The 12,796-nt window shown below is 41.4% G+C and overlaps 1 pseudogene; it reads left to right on the plus strand.

Annotated features, from left to right (window-relative positions):
• Positions 1–5,141: 5,141 nt before the first annotated feature.
• On the plus strand, positions 5,142–11,096 carry LOC123934659 (annotated as a pseudogene).
• Positions 11,097–12,796: the final 1,700 nt, after the last annotated feature.

Here is a 12,796-nt window from a genome sequence, read left to right on the forward strand (position 1 = left end):
CGCCGCGCACGCGCGCCCACGCACGCACGCACGCACGCATGCGCACGTTCCCTTGGCCTCGGGCCCCGCACCCTGAATAGGGACCACGCTGAGGGTTGTGAGTCCCGGACGTCGGAGACCTCATTCAGGCTTCCGGGCGGTGTTTGCGGCCGCCCGGGAACCTGCATTTCCGATACGCGCCCCTTGTATCTTGGGAAGCCCTACAGGCCGAGTCCGCCAATCGCTGCTCCCCAACCCGAGAACTAGGTCTTGTACTGTGTATCTATCGGCTGCGGGCACTGCCCCCGAAAACTGGGACCTTGCCGTGATAGGCCGAAGCTCCGTGACCTGAATAAGTCAAGGTTTTGCGCGAAAATAGAAGGGTGTTCTCCGGAGGGTGGGGTTCCAACAATAACACTAAGAATCTAGAACGCAGCCCTGCCACTTGGGCCGCTGGTGGTTTCAATTCGATCCACATGCCGCAGAGCATTCAGCACTACGGTGCCAGGGAAGCAGCGAGGGTGGAGTAAACGTGATTCCTCGTTCTCACTTTTAGGAAAATTGGAGCATATCTTCATCCTCCACTTGTTACCACATAAAGCTAACCCTGGGTGTGCCCAGATACTATATTTCTTAGCAAATTGAGGGCATTTATCTCATACCTCTCTACTCTGCAGAACTCCACAGACTTGACACTGTTCGGACGTTGCTTGCCCAAATGGAGAGATAATATGTGTCTAAATGAGAAAATATCTATAGACATGTTGGTATTTATGTGACTAATTTACACATGGCCCACATGAAGGGTGGTGATTTTAGGTCATCCTCTTTCCTGCACCTGTCTCTTCTGCTATTTCCCACGTCACTGATGCCTGAAATCCTTTGAACAGAGTACAAGGCCCTCTAATTTCACAGTTATTTAATTCAATTTAACGATATCTACTAAGCAACCACTTCTTATGCTCCAGGCACCGAGCTAACACTAATCACCTAGAGTTGAATAAGGGGGTCTCTGCTCTCAAAGAGTTAACATTCTTTACTAAGAGAATGGGAGACAAGTAAATAAAACTAATGACAAATACAAAATAAGTGAGTGCTCAAAGCAGCACATAGGACATAAATAATTGGAGGAATTAGGGAAGTCTTCTGGAGGAGGAAACATCTGACTTGAGACATGAAAAGACATAAAGGACGAATAGAAGTGGAAACGGGAAGAGGCAATTTCTTGCAGAGGGAATAGCGAATGCAAAGCCATCACTATAAAAAACAGCATATTTTTAGGCAAGTGTCACCCATTCCCATTGCGTAAAGAAAGTGCTTGGAGAAGCACACTGGCTGGGGACAGGCAATGAGGGTGATCCTTTTTTATTAAGCAAAGAATCTCTGGCTTTATGAAGTATGTGATAGGAAGCCACTGAAGGATTTTTTTTAAAAGGTTTTATTTATCTGAGAGAGCGAGAACATGCACAAGTACAAGTGGGGGGTGAGAGGCAGAAGGAGAGAGACAAGCAGGATCCTCAGTGAGCAGGGAGCCCCACGTGAGACTCGATCCCAGGACCCTAGAATCGTGACCTGAGCCGAAGACAGATGCTTAACCAACTTAGCCATGCAGGCACCCCGACACTGAAGGATTTTTAACAGGAAAAAAGACATGATCAGGAATGCCTGGGTGGCTCAGTCAGTTAAGGGTCTACCTTCGGCTCAGGTCATGACCCCAATGCCCTACGATCGATCAGTCCCCCATGGGGGAATCCTTGCTCAGCGGGGAGCCTGCTTCCTCCTCTCTCTGCCTGCCTCTCTGCCTACTTGTGATCTCTGTCTGACTTGTGATTTCTATCTGTGAAATAAATAAATAAGATCTTCAAAAAAAAAGAAAAAAAAAAGAAAAATCTGGAGTGTCTGTAAGACACCCAGATTGGAGATGTCTAGCAAGCCGCTGGAAATACTGGCCTGGAGCCTGAGGGTGGGGGAAGGGTAAGAGAAAGAGATTTGGGAGTTGTTAGCATACAGTGCAGAAAGAAAAACGTGAAGAGGCAAGAGCAGAAGATTTGAAAATTGGTGAAGCAGGAGTGTCTGGGAGGCTCAGTCAGTTAAGCATCTGTCTTTGGCTCTGGTCATGATCCCAGGGTCCTGGAATCAAGTCCCACATCATGCTCCCCACTCAGCAGGGAGTCTGTTTCTCCCTCTGCCTCTTCTCCCCAGCTTGTGCTCGTGCTCTTTCTCTCAAATAAATAAATAAAATGTTTGTTGTTGTTTTTTTTAATTGGTGAAAGCAGGCAGTGTTGATGAGAGTGTATATCCATGCAGTTTTTCTAGGAGGCAAATTGGCAGTATGAATTGAAAAAAACTTTGACCTCAAGAAACTTGTAATACTGGTTGTCTCTGGAGAATAGGAGTCAAGGATGGCGGGGAAAGTTGTTTTTCATTTTCATTGCATTTGTGTTTAAGTACTTTTGTATTTAAAGAAAATTTTTAATGTTATTTACAGAAACTGATGTCTCAAAAATTTCACTTCCAGTCATTTATCCTGAGAAAATAATCAGTCACATAAAGATACCAATATATGGAGCTTGTCTTTAAGAGTAAATAATTGTTATTTTTATGCAATGGAATATTTTTGTAGCCATTTTTTTTCTAGCTTGCAAATGGGTTTATATGGTGAGTCTCACATAGGAGTAGTGGGTCCTATATTTTACAGACTTTGTATCTCAGTCACTTCCTATATAAAACACAGTCTTTTGTATAAATGGCCAAATTCAGGGTTCTCTTTTATAGCCATTTAAAATGATATTTTATACTCACTGATGTGGAATGATGCCCACGAAAAAGGGAAAAAAACTGGTAGTACATATTGTGATGTGAGACCACCGGATATGATATATATATAATTCTTTTTTTAAGATTTTATTTATTTATTTGACAGAGAGAGATCACAAGTAGGCAGAGAGGCAAGCGGGGGGGGGGGGGGACCAAGCTACCTGCTGTGCAGACAGCCCGATGTGGGGCTCGATCCCAGGACCCTGAGATCATGACCTGAGCTGAAGGCAGAGGCTTTAACCCACTGAGCCACCCAGGTGCCCCAATATATATAATTCTTAAAGACTGGAAGGATATAAATCAAAAGGTTAGTAGTGGTTATCTCTGTGGTGAGGTTTCATTTGGAATTTATGTTTTTATTTATAATTTTCTAAAGGGTCTGATTTTTACATAAGAACATATATTTTTTAATCAGAAAAGAGAATTTCCATTTGCAAAAAATATTAAAGGGTAGGCACAGGAAGAGAAACTTGTGAAGGAGACCAGGAAGAAATAGTCTGAGAAGCAGAATGAGAACCAGGTGACAATAGTGATCTGAAGGGGAGGGATAAGGAATTTTCCTAAAGGAGCGAGCAAGTAGGTAGTACAGTGTTTAATACAGTGCAACGATCAAGTAATATAAGGCCTGGGAACCGTCCACTACATTTGACAACTGCTTAGATGAGAGCAGTTTCAGTGGAGCATGAGGGATAGAGCCCAGATGCCTGTGGACTGAGAATCTGATCAGAGCTGGAGAAGTGGAAATGTTTAGTAGAGACTATTCTTTTGAGAAGCTGGCTAAGAAAGAAATGTGGTAGCTAGAGGGCAATGCGCTGTTAAAAAACGGTTTGTTTATTTAAAGGGAGAAGAGACTTGAATATGTTTAACAGCTGGGGGAGAGGAATTTCATACAAAATGGGAAGTTGAATATACAGGTAAGTGAAGGCTTAAAATCAAACAGTCCTAGGAAACTTGTACAAGTTAAATTCATAATAAGGAGTAAATACATGGTCTTTTCTCTAAAGAGAAAGACTTGATGGTGGGGGGAGAGTAGGAGATACGGGGCTAATTAAATCCTTTGCAGTAATAACAGATAACAGCTGTTACCAGCTGGCGCACGAGCGCATGCACACACAAACACAAACATTTTTTTTTTTTGCTTTTCGTGAGAGGCACAGAGCTTCACAGTTACCAAATGATGTTGAACAAGGCACAGTTATCCTCTGTACCTTAATCATCACACCAAGAAAAAGAAATAGCCCAGTCAAATGTCTTGGCAAACAGGTGACATCAAAACTCAATGTGAGCAATACCCATTTTTCTCTCTTTTGGGTTTCCTTGACCACACTCATTCTTCGCCAGGAGGGCAGACTGGGGTGGGGGTGAGCGACACAAAAGACAGAGATTTAGGATCCTTAAATTGGAAGAAATCTTATTTGTTCATCCTCCTGCCCATGAGGAATATTGTACCTTAATCAAATGCCTATCCATGTTCCTGCTCATAAATTTTTCCAAAGGGAGATTGCACAATCTCCAAGTCCGTGTTATGCAATCATACTGACAAGAAGTTCTCTCTAGTCTTTATTCAGACTGTCCCAAGGAAACAGCAAATCAAAAGCCCTTATAATTCGGGGTGTTTGTGTTCTTGGGAACACGGGTCTGGAACTGCAAGGAGGGCGTAGGGGGAACGCCTGAGTGGAAAAGAAGCAATGCAGTGAAGAAAACCAGAGAACAGCACTCATGACGCACAATTTGTACTTTGGGGAATGTGGATCCAGAGTTTAGCTGCCTTTCTGTAGAGCCCTGCTCTCTTTCCACACACACCTATCTAGCTGTCCACTAACATTATTGACTTCTCCCCTTCCAGAAGTTCATTTAACCCTAAGTTCACCTGGCGCCTCCCTATGGGCTAAGTCTCTATTCTATTTATTTATTTTTAGTTTTATTTTTTTAAGATTTTTATTTATTTATTTGACAAAGAGAGAGAGATCACAAGTAGGCAGAGAGGCAGGCAGAGGGAGAGGGGGACGCAGGCTCTGCTGAGCAGATAGCCCAATGTGAGGCTCAATACCAGAACCCTGAGACCATGACCTGAGCCAAAGGCAGAGGCTTAAGCCACTGAGCCCCAGGTGCCCCATAAGTCTCTACTTTAAATCCCTTCTGAGAGTTGTCAGTTTCCTCCCTATGTTGACAAAGTGTCCTTGAAATACTCAGCTTGTCTACTTAAGTTGGTGATTATATTTATTTTACTAAAGTTTCTCTGGATCACCTGGGGTGAGGGCAATTTGGGGGAAAATGATGAGGCCTCAGTGTGTGAGCATCTGACAGGTTTATCCAGGGTTGCCAAAGACAATGCTTTAGCCGACATGGTTCTGTCCTTCAGCTTCAGTAGAGATGTTTGTTAATCATATAATGAATTCTCCAGCAACAATAAGACCTGGAAAGATAATCATATTGCTGTTAGTTAGCCTTCTTCCCTCAATAAAAGCTAACATTTATCAAACACTTAAGTGCCAGGCACTCTTTTAGGTACTTTAGATATTTTAACTCTTATAATCCTCGAAACAAGCCTATGACATAAGTACTATCTTTATATCTGCATTTTATTTATGATGCCCAGACAGATTAAGCAACTTGCCCCCAAATCACACATCTAATAAGTGGTAGAGTGAGGATTTGTACCCAGACAGCCTGGTTTTGGAGCCCAGGTCTTTAACCAACCTCCTGAAAAGAATCTTTTAGCCCTGAATGGCACCACAAAGGGAATAATATGAAAAAAAAATTAGAAAAGGAAAAAGGAGAGAAAGAGAAAAAGTGCATACAGTGGGAAGGGCTAGAATGTCACTAATAACTGCTCAGTAACATTCTGATGTAAGCTCCTACTCCTGTTGTTCTTCATCTGTTTGGTCTTTAGCTTGAAACTTTTTGTGTTGAATTCTGTTTTCTTAATAACTATGAGAACTTCAAGCCTATTTAATACCTGCCCATCCTTCAAAGCCAAGTGCATATCCTACATCCTCCATAAAGTCTCTATATCTATCCAGTCTACAGTAAATTTTAAAATTGTTACAGACTTATTCTTAATAGACTCATTGTCTGTAATGTTCATTTGGCTCTGATCGCATTCTTAATTAGCCTTGTGTCCATTTATGTCTCATCTTACCAACCATACTGTAAACTCCCTAAGGGAAGAGCCTAAAACTTCTATTTCTCTTGCATCTTGCATCCCCCATAAAGCCTAACACAGTGTCTTGCAACTAATAGACACAGTAAATATTTGTTGGTTGACCGAATGATTGAAAAATGTCAGAGTCTGTATCAAATCTTGGTTAACCTATGCACCATTTAGTGAAGAACTATGCACTTAATGTGTACTCAGTAAACATTAACAATGATTACAAAATCATTCAAGAAGTCTTTACGGAGTTTCTACAGTATCTAGAGAACAGTGCCGTGAGGATAGAAATGAAATAAATGAATACAGCTTCTACCTTTGAAGAGTTTAGATTAGTTTTCTCTTACGATGTCAATGCATACTGTCTTCCTTCTCTGAATTCTTGCTGCATTTGAAATTAGGATTAGTGATCACTCACTTGATGTCTCCCCCAATTCAATTGTGAGCTCCTTGAAGGAAATGTGTAACACTGTGCTGGGAATCTAACAGAATCACAGAATTGAAAGGGACATTAGAGCTTTCTCTATTGTCAAACTTCCTATCCAGCATAAGAATCCCTTTTGCAACAGCCCTGATCCAGCTTTTATTTAATTATATGCTCCCAGTATCAGGAATTAACCTATATGGGAAACACAGAAAAAAGATCAGTTTCAGGGGCTAGATAATGAGTTGGGTTTTTGACTACGTGCAGTTTAATGAGATTGTTAGGCAACCAGGTAGAGACAAATAGCTGAAATTCAATCTCAGGAGAGAGGTCAGGGCTGAAGATAGAGATTTAGGAGTCTTGGCATGCATGTATGTTGCAGGTGAAACACTAAGATTGAGTAAGACTGCCAAGGACAAGAGAAGAAAGCCACCAAGGGCAAAGTCTCTGAGAATGTTTCTACCTGGAAAATGAGGGGAAAAAATCAATGAGGTGGAAGAACTGGAAGACAAATGAGAGAATTGTAAGGAGGGACTAGTCACCAGAGTCAATGGAGGTTAGAGCAGTGAAGTTGGAGAGGATAAGACTGATACATTTATTTGATCTGGTAATTAAGAAGACAGACCTTTGGGGCACCTGGGTGGCTAAGTCTTTTAAACGTCTGCCTTCAGCTCAGGTCATAATCCCAGGGTCCTGGGATCAAGCCATGTGACCAGCGACTGGCTCCCTGCTTGGCAGGGACTCCCTCTCCCTTTGCCTGCTGCTCCCCCTGCTTGTGCTTTCTCTCCCTCTCTCTCTGTCTGTCAAATAAATAAATCTTTTAAAAAGGAGAAGAAGAAGAAGACGATGATGGACCTTCGATAACCCTAAAGAGAGCAGTCTAATTGAAGTAGGTTCTATTTTTACTTACCTCTTTTTGCCCCTAATGTATGGCACAATGCCTGGCTTAATGCATACTTGTTGAATAACCAAATGAATAGATGGATGAATTGTAGTTCCAGCCAAAAACAGGAGGTGTTGGGGCAAAGGGAAAAAGTAAACAAGTTACCCTTTTTTTCCCTAAAGAGAAGATGAGTGATAATTTAGAGAAATGTTAAGGTGAAAAAGACAGAAGTTGAGGGCTATGATTTTCCCCCCAAAATATGAAGTAAGCTCATCTAAGAATCTCTCACAGATTCCACTCTCAGTCTTATGGAGTAAACTCTCAACAGATAGCAACTATAAACTCTGAATAAAATACACACACACATGAATACACGCACATATGCACGCACGCACACACCCCTGAAAATTCCAGACAGTGAGTAAAAGCAGGCAGTTATTTGAGGAGGTTGGAACGAGGGAACAGCTTAGGACAAGTTTCCCATTTTTATGGCTTTAGCCTAAGGACAGACAGCAGTCACCAGCCACACCACTAAAACTACATTAGGAAAACCTCATCTTTCTACCCTGAAGAACCAGAGGACTGGGCCTGGTGCAATCACAGTGTCTAGGAAGTGAGGGAATATTTCAGAAAGAGCTCCTGAGAAAAGGAACACTAAATTATCCGTATGAATTCTTCCCAAGATTTATCCTGAACCACACATGCATAGATAGGGCAGGCTCAAAGCAACTTCCATCCATGACTAAAACAAACAGAACTGATACTTAAGCTGCCACCCGTGACAGGCAAGGCAGAGTTTTCACTTAGGCTCTAACCAATCTAATCGCCTACTGAAACAAATACATCCACACTCTTCAGAGGAATATAACAGTATCCAGGGTCTCCACAACATAGCATTCACAAAATCCTGGAAACCCTGTAAAATTACTCAATATATAAAGAATCAGGGAAATGTGACCCATTATTAGGGAAAGGACAATTGATGAAAGCTTACCCTGAGATGATGATGCTTGATGAGGAGAGAAAAATATCCCAGTGATGAATGAAAAGATAGGAAACTTCGGCAGAAAGATAGAAAATATTAAAAAGAACTAAATGGAAATTCTAGAACTGAAAAACAATATCTGAAATTAAAAATTAACTAGATGGACTTAAAAGCAGAGTTAGATAGCAGAAGAAGGAGTCTGTGAACTTGAAGATATAGTAATAGAAAGTATCTAACCTGAAGATGAGAGAGGATTGAAAAAAAGTGCACAGAGGGTGCCTGGGTGGCTCAGTTGGTTAAGCGACAGCCTTTGGCTCAGGTAATGATCCTAGAGTCCTGAGATCAAGTCCTGAGTCACTGAGCAGGGAGTTTGCTTCTACCTCTGACTCTTCCCCCTCTCATGCTTGCTCTCTCTCTCAAATGAATAAATAAAATCTTTTTTTAAAAAGTGCATGGAATCTTGAAAACCTGTGGGTCAATATAAGAAATTTCAAATTATGTTGTGGAACAACATAAGAGATTAGATTCCTTGAAGAAGGGGAAAGAGAGAATGGGGTCAGAAACCTTATTAGAAGAAATAATGGTTGAGCAATTCCCAAATTTTGCAAAACAGAACAAAAACAAAAAGGCCACATACATTTACAAATTCAAGCTCAGCAAAGCCCAAGCAGGATAAATATGGAGAAGACTGCACCTATGTGCCACATAGTCAAGCTGCTGATAACCAAAGATCAAGAGAAAATCTTGAGAGCAGTGAGAGAGGGAAAAAATGCATACTTTAATCATTATAATGATTCCAAGAGCAATGGACATAATCTCTGTTATGATTCCAATAGCGATGTACTTCTCCCCATAAACTATGGATGCTAAAAGTAGAAAATGTCTGTAAGTTGCTGGGGGGGAAATCACTTCAACCAGAATTCTATGTTCGGTAAAAATGTTCTTCAAGAGCAAAGGCAAAATAAAGACATCTTCAGGTAAAAGAGAGTCTGTCTCATGTTTATAAGCCTTTATTCTTGGTGTTCCCCATGTCTAGAACACACCGTTTCTGCTCCAGTCCCTTCCCTATCTTCAGCTTGTCTTATAGAATCCATCCTAATCCCCAAGTCCAAGTTTGATGCTCCTCTTTTATACACTGATAGCCCCTCATATTTCCACAATCTTAGTATTTATCCTGCTATATGTAATTACTTGTTTAAGTGCCCATGAACTCCACTAGACTACATGCTTTGTGAGGGCAAGCATTTTGTTTTTCTGTCCCTGGTATGGAGCAGGCCCTCAATTAGTATTTACTGACTAAAGGGGAAAAATGTCTGATTTCCAAAGTATTTTTTCCTTTCTACCACACGAGGTTGTTATCATGGAGAGAAACATCCTGACACTACTATCAGATTCACTATACTATACTTTCTTAAACTTTACAGGGAAATATACTTTCTCTGAAAAACTGCAGCTTTCATTGAACTATCATTAGCTTATCATTATATGGGCAGTCACTGTTTGAGGACAATCTATATGTACTTAACATAGATCCTTGGCAATGAATGCTTGCGAAAATCCTCATTTTAATCCTACTTCAACAAATGGCTGGCAATATGGACATGATTAATAAACTTTGGTAAATCCAACTGAAAGAATATTATGCAGATTCTAAAATCATATTTATCAACCTATGTAATCATTTGAAAACATCCTTATATGTTAGGTGGGGGTAAAGGCCCAAAATACAAAATTATACATATAGTGTGATTATGACAATGTCTTTTTTTAAAAAAATCTACATAGAACGGGGCACCTGACTGGCTTAGTCAGTAGAGCGTGCAACTCTTGATCTTGGGGTCCTGAGTTCGAGCCCCACATTGGTGGTAGAATTACTTTTAAAAAAATCTATGGCTTTCTGCCCTTGGATGCCATGAAGTAAACATGGTTAAAATCTCCCCTCCTGCTGCCATCAGGCTCTAAGTCAGAGCCTCCCAAAGAGCCCGAACTGCTGCAAAAGTTCTTCGTCCAATGTTTGAGCCTTGAAACAACCGATGAGAGTCTGAGGAGCCATTTTGAGCAATGAGGAACACTTACAGACTGTGTGGTAATGAGAGATCCAAACACCAAGCACTCCAGAGACTTTGGGTTTGTCACGTATGCCCCTGTGGAGGAGGTGGAGGCAGCCATGAACGCAAGACCACACAAGGTGGATGGAAGAGTTGTGGAACCAAAGAGGGCTGTCTCAAGAGAAAATTCTCACAGACCTGGTACCCACTTAACCGTGAACAAGATTTTTGTTGGTGGCATTAAGGAAGATGCTGAAGAACATCATCTAAGAGATTCTTTTGAACAGTATGGGAAAACTGAAGTGATTGAGATCATGACTGACCGAGGCAGTGGCAAAAAGAGGGGTTTTGCTTTTGTAACATTTGATGACCATGACTCTGTAGACAAGATTGTCATTCAAAAATACCATATTGTGAATGGCCACAACTATGAAGTAAGAAAAGCCCTATCTAAGCAAGAGATGGCTAGTGCTTCATCCAGCCAAAGGGGGTGAAGTGGTTCTGGAAACTTCAGTGGTGGTGATGGAGGTAATTTTGGTGTGGATGACAAATTTGGTGGTGGAGGGAACTTCAGTGGGTGAGGTGGCTTTGGTGGCAGTCGGGGCAGTGGTGGATACGGTGGCCGTGGGGATGGCTATAACGGATTTGGTAATGATGGAAGCAACTTTGGAGGTGGTGGAAGCTATAATGATTTTGGCAATTACAACAATCAATCCTCAAATTTTGGACCCATGAAAGGAGGAGATTTTGGAGGAATAAGCTCGGGTTCCTGTGATGGTGGAGGCCAATACTTGGCCAAACCATGAAACCAAGGTGGTTATGGCAGTTCTAGCAGCAGTGGTAGTTATGGAAGTGGTAGAAGGTTTTAATAACTGCCAGGACACAAAGGTCAGCAGAAGAGAGCCAGAGAAGTGACAGGGAAGCCACAGGTTACAACAGATTTATGAACTCAGCCAAGCACAGTGGTGGCAGGGCCTAACTGCTACAGAGAAGACATGTTTTAGACAATACTCATGTGTATGGGCAAAAAAACTCGAGGACTGGATTGGTGACTAATTGTATCACAGGTTATTTTAGTTTCTGTTCTGCGGAAAGTGTAAAGCATTCCAACAAATAGTTTTAATATGGATTTTTCTTTTGCACCATGCTGTAATTGCTAAATGTAATAGTCTGATCATGATGCTGAATAAATGTGTCTTTTAAAAAAAAAATCTATGTAGAAGGAAATAAATAACACGGGAAAGACATATAACAAAAATTACTGTAATTTTCACTGGGTGATGGAACTATGTGTACTTGAGATATTTTTCTCTGTAGTTTACCATTTTTCTGGAATAAACAAGCATTACTTCCATAGTGGGTGGGGGAGTCTCAAGGGAGGGAGAAGTCCCCTGGTACACCAGACCGCAATCACAAGGAAAACAGGACTGGGTTTAAGCCTTCCTTCTCTTTAACTTCTATCTTAATGGCCTGATACCACTTACAGATTAACTGAGTGCATGACCTTATTGAAGGATGCTCTAAGACTGGCCCCAGGAAAAGCAGAGAGGGGATCAACAGTGGAAACTGCCAGAGACAGGAGAAAGAGACTAAGCAAAGAGATCAGAGAAAGTAAACATAAAAGAACAGGAAACGGAAGGGGGAAGGGAAAGACAAGATGCTAGATATACTTTAATACATTGGCATCCATATGAAAAAGAGGAGTTCGTGGTGGATCTTTATGATAGACATAGCTAGCATATTTTCATGTTTATTGTTGTCTGTGTTAAAAGTTTGTGTATTGGTGCTTTGTGCCTCACTATTCCTTCCAGGGTCAGGCTGTGTATTTCTTCACCCCACAACGTGCTGTCATATCTGCCTGATGCTGCCAGGGAAGATCAGCTAGACACTAGATCTGGACATTCTGGAGCCTACTCTGAGAGCAAATTGCATAACCACGTGCCTATCTATGTGAGCTTATAGATTTAGCAAGCTCTATGGGACAGTCAGGAACCTTCTGGGCGATAAAGGAGATCTGGATGGGGATTCATGGTATCCCAGAGGCATTTGTGGAAAACAAGAAAGTAGATCAGTTCCCTCTGGGTCTAAACCCCGTTTATGATACACAACTCAACTAACCGACAACGCTGGCTCATAGCCAAGACTGTTTTTGTAAGATGTTTGTACTCGTCTGTTGATTTCTGTGTATTACTTCTGTCATTTTTGAAGTTTTTACTGGGCTAGTGGGATGGCTGCTGGGGTATTTTAGCTTATTAAATGTCAAGTGAGGGTGTTGAGATTAGAAATGAATTTCTACATGGTTTGGCATGAGTATAATCATTCCCAGAAAGGCAGACTTTCTGGCAACCTTGTTTTTTCCGTCTGATAATCCATCTTGTAACCCATCTGGGAACTAGGAACATGGAGACTTAACCTTAAAAGAAGAACCAATACAAGATCTTAGCATCATCCATTGACCTTTGGAGGGTGGATGCAATTGTCTTAGAGCTCCTAATCACATAGTTTG

This window comes from Meles meles, chromosome X (genome assembly GCF_922984935.1).
Source record: "Meles meles chromosome X, mMelMel3.1 paternal haplotype, whole genome shotgun sequence".
Classification (NCBI taxonomy): Eukaryota; Metazoa; Chordata; class Mammalia; order Carnivora; family Mustelidae; genus Meles; species Meles meles.